Genomic DNA, 13824 nt, shown 5'->3' on the forward strand with positions numbered 1-13824 from the left:
TTCTTGGACCTGTGGATTTATAGTTTCTGTCCAAATTATTAGTCATTCATTTTTTGGAAGAATTTTATATTTTCCTTCAGGGACACCAGATATGTATATTAGCCTCACTGATTATTTATTATTCCTTTTTCTGTATACCTTTTTCCTATGGTTCAAGACCAAGACATGCCCCTTTGTGTTGAAAGCTTATCAAATTGAAGGCTTGGTTGATGATTGGCTTGTGGAACGTGAGTGTATCTTGAGTTACTAACTTTAGTAGTGAAACATACTTTGATGGCACTATTTGGAGGTGACAGAAACATAACGTAGAGCCTATTTCAAAAAGCCTATTTCATGGGAGCATGACATTAAGGACTGATTATATCTGGTCTGTGGCCCCTCCCTCTTTTTTCTCTCTGCTTCCAGACTGCCATGATGTGAGCAGTTTTTCTTTACCACACCACACTACTGGCTTTCTGTGTTGCCACATTCTTAAAAGAAACAGAACCTGCTGAACATGGACTGAAACCTCTGAATCTGTAAACCAAAATAAACCTTTCTTCTTTTCAGTTATTTTCTGATTTTTTTTCCCACCCACAGAGTTGTAATGCTAACAGTTTTATTTTGGATCCTTTCTTTTGGTATGTCTTCAAGTTCATTATCAGAAGCCCCATGCGCTATACTGTGTTTTTCTCAACATTGTAATTTTCATCTCTTTAAGTTTGATTTGGGTGCTTTAAAAACCTTCCATGTCTCTATTTGCTTACTGGGTTTTGTTGTTGTTGTTTTTGAGACAGTCTTTCTGTGTACCAAGAACGGCCTGTGTAGCCCAGACTGGCCCCAGACTTAGGATCCTCCTAGTTTAGCCTCCGGGTGTTGCGATTGCAGATGTGCCCTTCCATGCCTTACTGCATGTCTGTCTTTAACCTTTTGAGTACGTGGAATAGATTTATAATAACTGCTTTAATGACCTTATTTGTAAATTCTTATGTGTTTTTCAATGTCTTGTCAATATTGTTTATTGATTTTTCTCCTAGTCATGGATTATGTTTTCATACTTCTTTGCCTATCTAGTAATTTTTGATGAATGTCAGACAGTGTGATTTTTTATTTCTCAGGGTATTGGATATTTTTGTATTCCTATAAATTTCTTTTTTACCCCCTGTGATGCAGTTAATATTTTGGACACAATTTAATCTTTTCAGGTCTTGTTTTTAAAATTAGTTTCTGAGCAGTGTACTCAGTATATACTCTGTGAATATAAAGTTTTTCATTGTGACTGATAGAAACAGGTACAATTTCCAGCCTTTTGTGAGCTGTCTCCCATTCTTTATCTTTTCTGTGTAAAATCTCATTAGTCAGGATAAGTGTTGGGATGATTTAAATGTTTAATTTTCCATTCAGTGTAACTTATTGTGCTGGTCTTATTTTCTACTTTTTGAATTTCTACATTTTTGTTAATGAATTTTTGTACTACATAGACATTTTTAAAAATTAAGGTTTATAGTCAGCTGTCATGTTTGGTGATTTTATCACTGCCTAGCCATTCAAGGCTATTCTTAAGGCAAGCCACTCATAGATTAAGGCATTGAATTTGTTGAGTAAAATAATTTGCCTAGTTTTAAGGGGATAAAATAGACTATAGACAAATACCATGTTTTTTTTTAAAAGCCAAATAGCTTTGAAATAATATCCTCTTGAGTTTAATAAATGTGAATGAACATAAAATAGCTCATAAATTACTATCTTCTAAATTGGATAATTTTTGTAAATTTCTTCACTTTTTATTTACTTACAAGGTTCTGTAGTTCAAAGATAGACCCTTAGAATGTGCATATAGCAAGCAGTAGTGAATTTTGTGCTAGTGAATTATTTTATTTTTAACTTCTCTCATATTTGAATGATAAAATATAGTACTGTGAACTAATAGGAGAATAAATTGTCAAAATTCAGGAGTACATCTTGCTATAGTTAATACATCTTTTTGCTTCAAGAGTTTTCTGGCAGTAAGGGCACAATTGACTGTGAGAATTTAAAAGAATTCTTGAGGTGGTATAGTTCCATATGCTGTGGGAATATGTCAGTGATTTTTTAATTTTGTAATTTGAGTTTTTAATGTAGTCTTTTGAAAGCTAGCTGTTAAGCATGGCAGTAAGACGGGAGTTGCTTTAGAATTCTTCAGAAAATAATTTAGTAAGAAGAAATTAAAATTATCTTTATTTTCTTCAGCGCTGAAATAACTATCAGTACCACGAAGCCAAAAGTGTGGTGATATTACATTGCTGTTTCCAATATTTAAGCATAAAGGTTAGGCCAGATTTATATTCCTTTGCAAAACTGAACCAAAATCATAAATTTATATAGAATTTAGAGAACAGAATGTTATAAAAATTGAATACCACCCAGGGGAGGAGACTGCTTGCTGTCTCCCAGTATCTCTCCCTCATTGTCTTCAGAGACAGAGACCCTGAATTTTAGCTGAGGACAGATTCCTACAGAATAAAGATGACATTTCTTAACTCTCTTGCAATTAGGAATCATGGCAGAATTCTGCCCATGGGCTGCAAAATACAAGTGATTTGTGCAGTTTCTAGATGGTCATTAAAGAGCAGAGATGTGCTGTCTGCTGTCCCCCGCTCAGTTACTGGAATGTGGATATGATCTCAGGCCTTGCTAAGGAGGCCAGCACTCTAAGAATGGCAGAGTAAGAAGGATTTTAAAGGGATTGGGAAAGGTGACGGTTTATTGAACCAGAGTTGCCATAATGGTTTGGAATCTTGTCCAAATCAGTGTTATTTTAGGTTTTTGTCACAGACAGCAAAGCTATGTACATTGTTCTCACCAAGCTTTGTTTATGAAACATGTTAAAAATTGTTTTCTGTAACTATGAGTTCAAAAGCACCAAGTGGTTGTAAATCACAGAGATCTAAACTTTTTCAAACATCATTTTAAAAAGAACTAGACTAGCCCAATATCTTTTAGCAGAGGAGCACAATAGAATTAAACTTAGCTGCTTTTCCCTAAGAAATTTAAATACAGATTTGAGCACATAATCCTCATGCTGACTTTTGAAGAAGCCAGGTTTGGAAAGAGGAAATGCTGATTATTCAACTTTATACTGTTCTCAGTCACTACCCCCCCCCCATTTTCCAATGTTCCATATTTCTTAATTGTCACATTCCAAAGTCTGCTTCCTAATCCCCAGTAATGTTAAATGACTCCCATGTCACTGTCATGCATTCTGCTTTGGAAAGTGTCCTCTGGGGTAGGGCAAGAGCTTTCAGTATCTCCCTGTGCTGCTCCTCCCACTCATTGTCTGAGACCCCATTAATCTACCCCTTTTTGATTCGTGACTAACTTATGTAGCAGATCACAAACTGGCAGGTTGGAGGCCCGTTTTGATGATTTCACCATGATTTGGAGAACTACTGTAATGAATTAACTGATAATATTTGAAAATAGGGTATTCAAAATAAAATCCCGATTTTTATGTTAAATCAGAATCTCCTTTTCTAGGACAATGAGAAAACACATCCACAATATGCCTATGTTCCTTTTGTGTAGATCTGTGGAGCTGCTTTGCCCATTCCTTCCTATGAGACCTTTCCTGCTTCTTGGTTAGTCTCCACCATCCTCTATTGCTTATGTCGTACCAGTTTCCTTTTCGTCACTTGCCTGATACTTTAGGTAGTTTGACGTGTCATATTCATGTTGTTAAGCAATTGAAGTTTTGGTTACTCTCTCTAAAAGCTGTTTCTTTTTCTTGCCCCTTTCTATTCAATTCCAGCTCCTCCTCCCGCGTTCCTCTTCCTACCACTGTCTTCATTCAACAGTCATGTTGATTTACCTGCAGGAGGCTTTTACTTTTATGCATCTCATCCAAATCCTGTCATAATCGTACATACCACTACTTGAGTAAACTTTCTAACATTAAAAATTTTAGTGTATTTCTTTTTTTTTTTTTTTTTGGTACTGGGCATCAAACTTATGACCTTGCACTTGCCAGGAAGCCGCTTATACCACTGAGCTAAATCCCTGGCTCAGATTTGGTATATTTCTATCCAGTCTCAAGATTCATTGCCTTTCTAGATGATTTCAATCTCTTCAGCACTGATTCGAATGTAGAATGGTATGATGACTTCGGAAAACAATTTGAGAAGTTCCTCAAAAAAGTTAAGCATGGTGTTATCATATTACCCTACAACTGTGCTGTTGCCTATGTACATAAGGGAATCAAAATAGCTATATATTAATATATCTAGGAGTAGACTTTTCCAGGCAAAGTATGTATATATGTATAAATGTTCATAGTCATTTACAATAGCCAAAATATGGAAACAGCCCAAATATTACCCAAAATTATTACTGGGCCCCAAAAAGGAAGGAACTAATCCTCTTTACATACAAGTAGCCTTGAAAACAGTATGCTAAATAAAAGAAGCTAGACTTTTAAGACCACATTTTGAGTGGTTTTATGTATAGGTAGAGACAAAACTAGAATGGTTTCTAGAGGCTGAGGGAAAAGGAAACAGGATGAGACGGCCAGTAGATACAAATGAGGATGAAAGTATCCTGAGATTATATAGAATTTATGGTTGTACATCTCTGTTAATATACTAGTAATCACAGAATTGTGTAGGCTGAAATATGAACATTTAAGTATGTGAATTTATTCCTCAACCCCCCACCACCAAAGAAGACAACAAAAGACAAAAATCTCCTTACATTCAAGATCCTTCCTGGTCTGATCTTTGCTAGACTCTCCAGTCTTCGTGTCTTATTGCTCTGTCCCCAACTCCATCCCTGTTCCTCCCTCCCCTCTGCTAGAATCCTCTACCAATCATTATAAGTATCCCGTGACACTGCTCAGTTTTAGCCGTTTATGTATTTCTACCAGAGAAAATCTAGCTCCTTCCCTTTGCTCTCCTCCCTTCCCTTTCCTTTCTATCCCCTCTTTCTTCCTCTCTTCTTCTCTCCTCTCTCCTGTCTCTCCCTCATCTTTTGAATTCCTGATTTTCTTTTGAGCTTGAGTTCCAAATTCACCTCTTTTAGAATTCCTTCTTATATTCCAGCCCTGGATTATTTAAGCAGGAAGTAGATAAATTCCCCAGAACAAAGCAGGAGCACCACACAAAGATGAAAAGACTAATGTTGATGAATGTATCCAAACTGTAAAATCAGAAATTCTAGAAAGAAGCTCTTCTAATTTCAATGTGTACATAAGTATTGTGTTTTTTAGCTTTTAAATATTTAATGAAGTATGGTTGATTGGGTGTGAACAACCATAATATTGTATAGCCACACACCAAGTCAGTCTTAGTGATATTTTGCTTTCTCCCCCTTCTAGTACCCTGGGACCTCTTGTCATCCTAAATGGTGACACCTTTTCCTATCTATTTAGAGTGAGAATTCCCTGCAGGTAGCTTTTGTAACTTTCATTTAAAAAAAATTTTTTTTAAAAAAAGCTACATCTCAGTAATTTTCTATAGAATGTATTTGGTAAATGTTGCATAAAAATGGACATCCTTAGGAGACCAAATGTAGGTAAGTGGGAAAACTTCTTATACTTGATTACCCAAAGATCAGAGATCTAAAGAACTGCTTTGAAATTCCATGGATTTACTGAGCTCTCTCCATACACACCATTTTAAAAGCTATTTTGGGAAGAGTAGGACAAATACGTGAGATGTTACACTTTTGTGAACCTGTGCCCCTGAGAAAGGTGTTAGATTTAAGGCCTAAGGTGAGTATTAATATGGCAATTTCCCCAACACATTTTTAAAGTATTTTCTACTTTTCAAAATAATCTTTCTTTTTAATGTCAGAAAACTCATAAATTAAAATTCTTATATTAACATTAACTCCCATTTTGGTTTGTTACTGTGCAGTGGCAAATCATGGGTGATTGATGCTTTCTTTGTGAAAAATATCACTATACTTGATTATTTACAAATGATTTCTCCCTTTTTTACTAAAGATTTTTAAAATTAGAATTTCTCTGCTCTCCTAGAGGGCCTCATTTGGAATCCTAGAAACAGACCTTGTGACAAAGATTCAAATGCAGGTAGTTTATTTAGAAGAAGTAAACGTGTAGGAGTAGGGAAATCAGTCAGTCAGTCTGTCAGTCAGTCAGTCAGTAAGGGTTTGCATTAAAGTACCTGCCATTTTGAGCAGTGCAAGGTGAATTTTCCTGGGAAGCTATAGAAAATGCCTTGAAAATATCTGTCTGAAAAGCAATAGAGATAAGAAACTACCACAGAACCAGTTACTCTTAGCAGAGAGCAGCTTCTAGGGCATGTTAATCCTCAGAGCTTCCAATCTGCAGCCCCAGAGAAAACCCCCAAGCAAAGTCAAGTGTGGACCGTACAAGTCTATGGGCTCCTTTTCACTGGCCTGGGGATAGGGTGGGTGTCACCCTTTATATATGGAGATGGGCATCCTCCAGGCAACAGTGCTACTAGTGAAGACAACCAGAATTTAGGATGCCCTTGCACAGCCCTTTACTCAGTACCCCGCTAAGTACCCACTCTGTGTCAGGAATGGGATATATTCATTCACCAGCAGAGTCCCTTTGCTTTTTAAAATTCATGTTCTTCATGGATAAAGGTAATTCTTCCTTTTCATAGTGGAACATCAAATGAGATATATTCCTGAAGACATTTTAGAGCAGTATTTTAAATTTGTTCAGATATTTACCCAAACGTATGCTGAGAAAGCAACAGGCACACAGTTAGACCCTGTGTTCCTCTCATTATAAATGTTAGCCAGTCAAAAGCATTTTACTGCCTTAGGCTGTGTGAATCTGGCCTTTCTGCACAGTGTGTATAAGATGTAGATTTCTAAGTTCTAGGAGAGGCATAGGGTACCATGGGGATGGCTATTTTTAGCCAGCTGGCAGTAAAGGCATCCCAGGGAAAGTGGATAAAAGAAACTCTAAGGTAAAGGGCAGGAATTAGCTGTGTGGAAATTGGGAATTTATGAGGGGATGGTGCATTCCAGGGGAGCTGAGTGGTGTGCTGGAGGTGGGTGTGGAGTAAGCAGTTAGGCCCATGTGTTGGGGAGGTCAGGGTAATATTCTGTCTGTTACTAACTAGCTGTGTGCTCTTGGTTAACTTTCCTTAGTCCATTTTCCCTTACCTGTAAATTAAGAATACCAGTTCTTTCTGTGAGATCATTATAGGGAAATACTGTAATGAAAAGTGAGGTATATCATTGACTTACTCCACTTTGTGTTGCTATAAGAAACATTCAAGATTGTGTGATTTATAAGGGAAAAGAGATTTATTCAGCTCACAGTTCTGGTGGCTGGAAAGTGCAAACAGCATGTAGCTGTCATCTGGTGAGGGTCCATCCCTGGCTGCACCCCATGTGACTGATGGCCTTGGATGATGTGACCAGATACTAGAGGATTCATGGCAAGAAAGAAAGCAAGAGGGACCAGGCTCACTCTTTTGTAACAACCTGGTCTTGTGAGATCTAGTCCTCCCCTGCATTAATCCCTGTGCAAGGACAGCACCCATCACTTAGTTCCTTTGCACTAGGTCCACCTCTTAAATGACCTATTGCCAGCACATGAATCTTTGGGGAATTAATCTTTACCCAAACTTACAGCAGGCGTGTAAGACAGACTAGGTAAGTGTTTTGGATACTTTTCTCATTGCTGAGACAAAATACTCAACACCCAAAATGAAAGAGGGAAAGATTTATTTAGTTCACAGTTTGTAGAGGTTTCAGTCAATAATCGGCTGGCTCCAAGGCAGGATGGCATGGCAACACTTCAAGGCAACAGCCATCAAAAGCAGCCAGCACAAAAAGAGTGAGAACGAGCCTCTTTTCCCTTAGTGGTAAGCAAGCTACCCCCACTCCCAGGGTGAGTGTAGCACTCACACATCCCCTCTGTGCCCTCCTCTTGCACAGGCCGAGCTTGGCTTCCTGCTGAGTTTCTTAGTTAAATTTCTAAACTTCTCAAGTTGACATGTATCAGCCGTAGTAGTAAGTTCTCAGTAACCTCCTTTTGTTTGGTATCTTTGTAGTTTTAGACTACAGGTCATAGTGTTGAAGCACACAGCATCAAATAGGTTGCTCTTTCCCAAGGTTTATGGAACATGAATACCACAACTTCTAAAAAAATAGGATTATGATGTTAAAAGAATTTGAAAATCCTGCGTACTATAGATGACTTCATGGAGTGTCACGTTAAGATATTGACAGCTCTGGGAAGTCTGAGAATAAACCTTTTTGAAAAAGACCTTTGTTTAATAATATATATTAAGTTTCTTTAATTATGGGTCCCCTCCCAATTAAAATAATACCTATTCACATTGGGAAATGCTAGTATGAAGAGCTTCATCTAGTGGACCAAATATTATCTTTTAAGGTATTCATTTTAAAGAGTTATAAATGTCTTTAAAAAGTAATGTCCTTTGCACCAAATACATTTTGAGATTCTTTCTTTAGGCACACTTATGAGCTAGCGTATTGGTCCTCCCCTAAATCAATCATGTGATCCTTTATATGCTTCTTTTCTTGTTTTCTACACAGAATTGTTTTACTTGCCGTACAATTCTTTTTCAGCTTCAGATCTGTTCAGAATGATGTTTTTTGGCCTTGCTTGAGATAATTTAAAGAACATTCCCCAGACAGTTCAGAAAGTTGACTTCCAAAATTACTTGGAGTAATGCCACCACCATTAAAGTGGATAACTTTCAAGGTGAGTAGTTTTAAAAAGGACAGCAGCTTCTTGGATATGTACTTTCTGTGCATAACAGAGAGTTTGTCATTTTATAGTCATATAGGAGCTCGGAATTCCTACTATGTGTTTGTTTATCCCTTTGGTAGATGATGCCTATCTTTGGCAGGAGTTCATAGTCCAGTAGCAAAGAAAGGGCTAATTCAACAGTAACCGGCATTGAAGGGGATAGAGTGATAAAGGGATCAGAGTGTTATGAAAGTGTGGAGGAGTGGTCTGGCATGGGCGCCAAGAACAGCTGTATCAAGGATGCTTCCCACAAGGGTTGACTAGCGTGTAACAGAGAGAGAAAGATATGTCTGGCAGAGAGAAGTAAGTGTGCAGAGGCGCAGAGATGTGAAAGAGTGCTGAGATCTGCAGCCACGTGAATGTAAATGGAGCGTAGACTCTGGAGAGGGGAGGGGAGTGGAAGGTTCTGCAGGCTGGGAAGCCAAATGGCGTCCTGACACAGGAGCTTTAGGGGCAAAGGCTCAGGAAGTTACTGCGGGGTCCAGCCAAGAGTGAGCCTGAGCTAAGGTCACGGTTGTGGTGGTAGGAAAGAAGGAATGGATTTGAAAACTACTTGCGAGGTAGATCATGAGTGACCGGGGAGGAACAGTGGGGGGAAGGGAAGAGTCTAGGATTCTCTCACACAGAGCAGGAATGGAATGTTGGTATTTACTGTGACGTTATTTCCACAGGGAAATACACATTAGGAGACATTTAAAGAGTGTGTTCCCGACATGCTGTGTTTGATATGACCACGGGTATTCCTTTGTACCTTCATTGATTCCTAGTGTAATTGCTCTGTGCTAGATATTGTGTTAGACTCTTAGGAGATGACCACAGTCAGAATGTTCCATATGCTGGTGAAATTTACAGCCTAGTGAAAGAGAGAGACATAATTACCCGACTAATTACTTAATTAGTAAGTAAGTAAGAAGGAGAACTAACTTGTAAGGCAGTCTGTAATTCATTGTGGAGCTCTGCAGAATAGTTTGGTCTGCTGAATGGTAGAGGTGGGGGTGGTCATTTGTGAATAGTTGCTCAGTGAAGCCATTAGTGAGATTACTCAGACTGTGTTTGCAAAAAGAGCATGAAAGGAGACCGAGGTTAGCATAATGCAAATATTTAAGTGTCATGTTAATGTTAAAGAAGAATGGTAGGTGAGTGAATGAAGCTGGCAAAGAATGGTAGAATAATTGGAAGGGATGAAGAAAGGGTTTGGAAGTTGAATATGATAAGTGTAAAAAGTTCCATGGCTTTGGACCTGCAAGTCCGTATTGGCTGCAGCAAGTGCTGGTGCAGTAGTGTGGTGGGGACAAGTGAGATTTCCCTCCAGCCTGTGCTGGCTTGTGAGAGCCAAACTGGATTGACTGTTAGGAACTGTGTGAGTTGGTTGTTAAACACAGCCATTAATGTTGCATAATGCATACATGCAATTAAATGATGTTAATGTAAATATAATATTTAAAAACTCACCCTCTATAGTTGTTTTATAATTTTCTTATTGTCTGTGCTCTTGAGGTTACTCACATCCGTGTTATCAGAATGGTGGATGTACCCTGTAGTTGTGCAACTGCACATTTCTTTTCAAGTCTGCACTCACTGAATTCACAATGCTGTTTGAAATTAGTCATGGTGAGAATATTGTGCCATGGAAGTTGGCAGATAAAGGCTTCAAATCAGAGATTTTGTTTTGCTGGTTTTGTAGGGTTGGAAAAATGATAGAGAAGTTGTGAAGAAGGCAGACTACATAGACTTAAAAAATCTTGCTGGGTATGTAGCAGTTACAATGTGAACAGCACAAGAAACTGAGAAATATCTTTCCAGTATCTGTAAACTGTTATTTAATTCAAAAAAAGTTGAGTTCTTTTTGATGAGTAAGAAGTTTTCCAACAAACATAGTCAATTGTCTTATATTAAGCTTATTCATGTAAAAGGAGATATCAACCAATATTCATGTGAGAACCTACCAGATTAGTAAATAGTACTGAAAGCAATTTGTCAGAAATAGTTAACTCTATGGGATTTACACAAGAGGTTTTGTATTTTAATTATTATTTATAGATTATGTGCTATGTTTCTTTTATAATCAGTACAATTTATAGTGAATATATATGTGTATGCACACATGTGTATGGATATGCATTCACTCAGATGCATACATGCATACTTTTTTTCTGAGATTCGGTTGCTAAATGTATATTTGTATACATGGTTGTATATAAGTGATGGAAGAAGCCAGTCACATCTATTCTTTTGAAAAGTATGACAGAGCAAGGATGGTCCCTAGGTAGCATGTTGTTAGGTAGTCAGGTGACATTTGCTGGTTGAGGGACTTTTGTTTGTTTGTCTGTGTTTTTATCTGAGTGGATTTATAGTTCTGAAGTGAGGAGCCAAGAGAAAGGGAGAGATTGGTGCTATAAGTGAAGTACAATTAAGTGTTGGAGGAGGGAAACAAAGAAATGAGAGGGGAAAAATGTAACTATTGTGGGAAAATTAATGTTGCACGTAAGGAAAACCCTGATTCAGGTAAGGATGAGAAATGATAAACCTAAGATGTGATAAATTCTAGTACATTTAATACATACATTAAAGTCACATACATTGGTGAATAGTAATTTAAGAAATGGGCAGAATAAATTCAAGAAAATCTGATAAGGATACCAATTCGTTTGTGAATAAATCATAAAATAAGAGGTGAATACTGTGATTGACTAGGGCAAGTATTCATGCTGATTTAATCTCTGAAATATTATGTTATTTTTTAGCTTGTTTTTCCCGGCTGAAATACTTAAATAAATTTGAGAGACAATTTAAAAGTACCTCATGCATTTAAATGCCAAGTATTATTTCTTTTACTTAACTCTACAGTATTATGCTGCATTTCCATGGACACAGATTGAATTTCTACAAGATGATCAGAAATGGGGTATAATTTGAGGTTGACTAAACTGCATTCATTGCATGCATGGATAGTTTGAACACAAGGTAAAATGTTATCCAGACTGCTGAAGAAAACAAGTCTTATTTTGGAACATGACTTTCTTCAGAATTATAATTTATGACTTTTTCACTTGGATTCGTGTTTTCAACACACACACACACACACGCACACACACAAGCTTCAATCAAAGACATGCTTAACATTTTGTTTAAACAGTCTCAGTTCTATTAGTCTTCCACTATTAAAATTCATACTTTTTTCACTTGGAATTCAGTAGAAATAGAGCTATTTTATATTTGCATACCATTTTTACATTTCAAGCCTTTTCTGAACAATTTTTCCATATATTAAACAGTTACCCTAATTATCCAGATGTGTTTGTATGCTAAATATGGTTATTGATATTGAATATATATATGAAGTCTTCTCTATTGTGCCATTGCAGCTATTGTTTTTAGCCCAGCACAATGGTTACCCCACCTTCTGTCTCTGCCCTTGCAGTTTTATAGCTCCTCAAACATCTGGCCAAGGATCTCAAGCCTCTGGGAAAAGAGTCTTTACTCTTTGTGTTCCTATTTTTAGAATTAACACTGCTGTGATCCAGCTCAGGCAGCTGGACCTTGTGTTTGTTGATTGGTTCTTGGCTGCAAGATGATACTACTGCTGGTCTAATCATGTGCAGGGTAGAAAATGAGGGAAAGGTTAGGACAGCGCCAGTTAGGTGTATGTCTTGTTCATAATCATGAAAGCAAAAGCTCTAAAGAGTTTCCTCAGCAGAAGCACCTAGACAGCAAAGGAGAAGTTGGTAGACAATGGTTATCACCAGCCAGTTAGCAGAGCTTGCCAGAGTGGATAATCTCAGCTCTTCTCTTGCTCTAACCTTTGCATTTCAACTACCAATTTAAGGCCATCTTCCCTGGAAAGCAGTGTTTGCAGTCTCCTTTCTGTACATGGGGGAGGAACTTTGTTCAATTCTAATTATTTTTAATTGGTAAGGAAGGATCTGACATAGCTCCCATTTCTCAGCGTCACTCTGTGGAGAAGTCCAGGAAATCAGATGCAACTTTGAACTTGAAAGGGAACCAGTATGAACTGTGTTTCAGTACCAAGTACAGTATGGCTGCTGGGAGGGTTCCTGTAAATATCTCAGCAAAGAGGAAAGCAGTCTGACCATGTTCCTGATAACACTTTTTTATATGTGAATGATTTAAACAAAGAGAGCTGCATATATTACCGATTTGTTTTCAGGTTTGTGTGGGACTGTACCTCAAGACTTCTTGTTTGAAATATTATATTCTTTCTTTGCAGCTAAAAAACTAGTAGGGAAGAATGAAATTTAAGGCAACTGTTTGTTCTGTGCAGTACCAGCGAGAGCACTGTGAATAGAAGTTAAGTGAATGTGTATTTAAAACCTTGGTACCAATCTTTCACTATTCACATTTGCAAAAAATATAATACTTCTGACTTATTAGGCATGGGATAATTCTTTGTTTTAGATTTATAGAAATACATTTTAAATGACAAAGTTTCTTAGTATAAACTACTAAGCTATTATTTGTAAAATTAAATTCTACTGTGAAGCTATAATGATAAATAAATTTTTTTATTGTCAAATCTCAGTGAATTCCTATGCTGGCTAACGATATATATATATATATATATATATATATATATATATATATATCCTATTTCTTGGAGGGTATTACTATTATATTATTTTCCCCTTTGAGGAATTCAGTGCTCAGACAGGTTCAGTTACTTGTCCAAGGTTTCGATGATGACAGTAGTTCGGAGCATTGTAATTTGAAACTAGGCAGTTTGCCATGCCCACCAGGTGTGCTTATGTGCTCTTGATAATAATAACAATTAGGCATTATGCCAAAGATTTTATGGTCATTTAATCTATTCATTAAAATTCTAGATGTTGGTATCATTATCATCATCCCTGTTTTGCAGCTGAGAACAGTATTAGAGCAATTCAGTGCTGTCTCAATTTCTCACGGCTTATAAGGATAGTGAAACTTCAAACTGACTTCCATGTAGAGCCTAACCACTTCACGTCACAGCTTATACTGCTTTGTCACAAATTTTACTGTGTCTTTATCATTTTCTGTAACGTGTGTTTTAGTTATTTTTCTCATTGCTGGGACAAAACACCCAACACCCA

At 37.2% G+C, this 13824-nt stretch overlaps 1 protein-coding gene across 17 annotated transcripts in view; it reads left to right on the top strand.

The window, feature by feature from the left end:
* The window catches only part of Hdac9 (histone deacetylase 9), an 849535-nt gene that overhangs the window by 11580 nt on the left and 824131 nt on the right, over positions 1-13824 (top strand). Inside the window, exon 1 of one of the 17 annotated variants that reach the window (XM_063234009.1) lies at positions 8546-8689. The exons of the other annotated variants lie outside the window; for them this stretch is intronic. The gene's annotated coding sequence lies outside the window, so the exon portion shown is untranslated. Of the gene's footprint in view, positions 1-8545; positions 8690-13824 lie in introns of those variants that run through there. 17 annotated transcript variants of the gene reach the window in all.

The sequence above is a fragment of the Cavia porcellus genome, unplaced genomic scaffold (genome assembly GCF_034190915.1).
Source record: "Cavia porcellus strain 051 isolate PalLab524CR breed Dunkin Hartley unplaced genomic scaffold, mCavPor4.1 scaffold_2, whole genome shotgun sequence".
NCBI classification, from domain to species: Eukaryota; Metazoa; Chordata; class Mammalia; order Rodentia; family Caviidae; genus Cavia; species Cavia porcellus.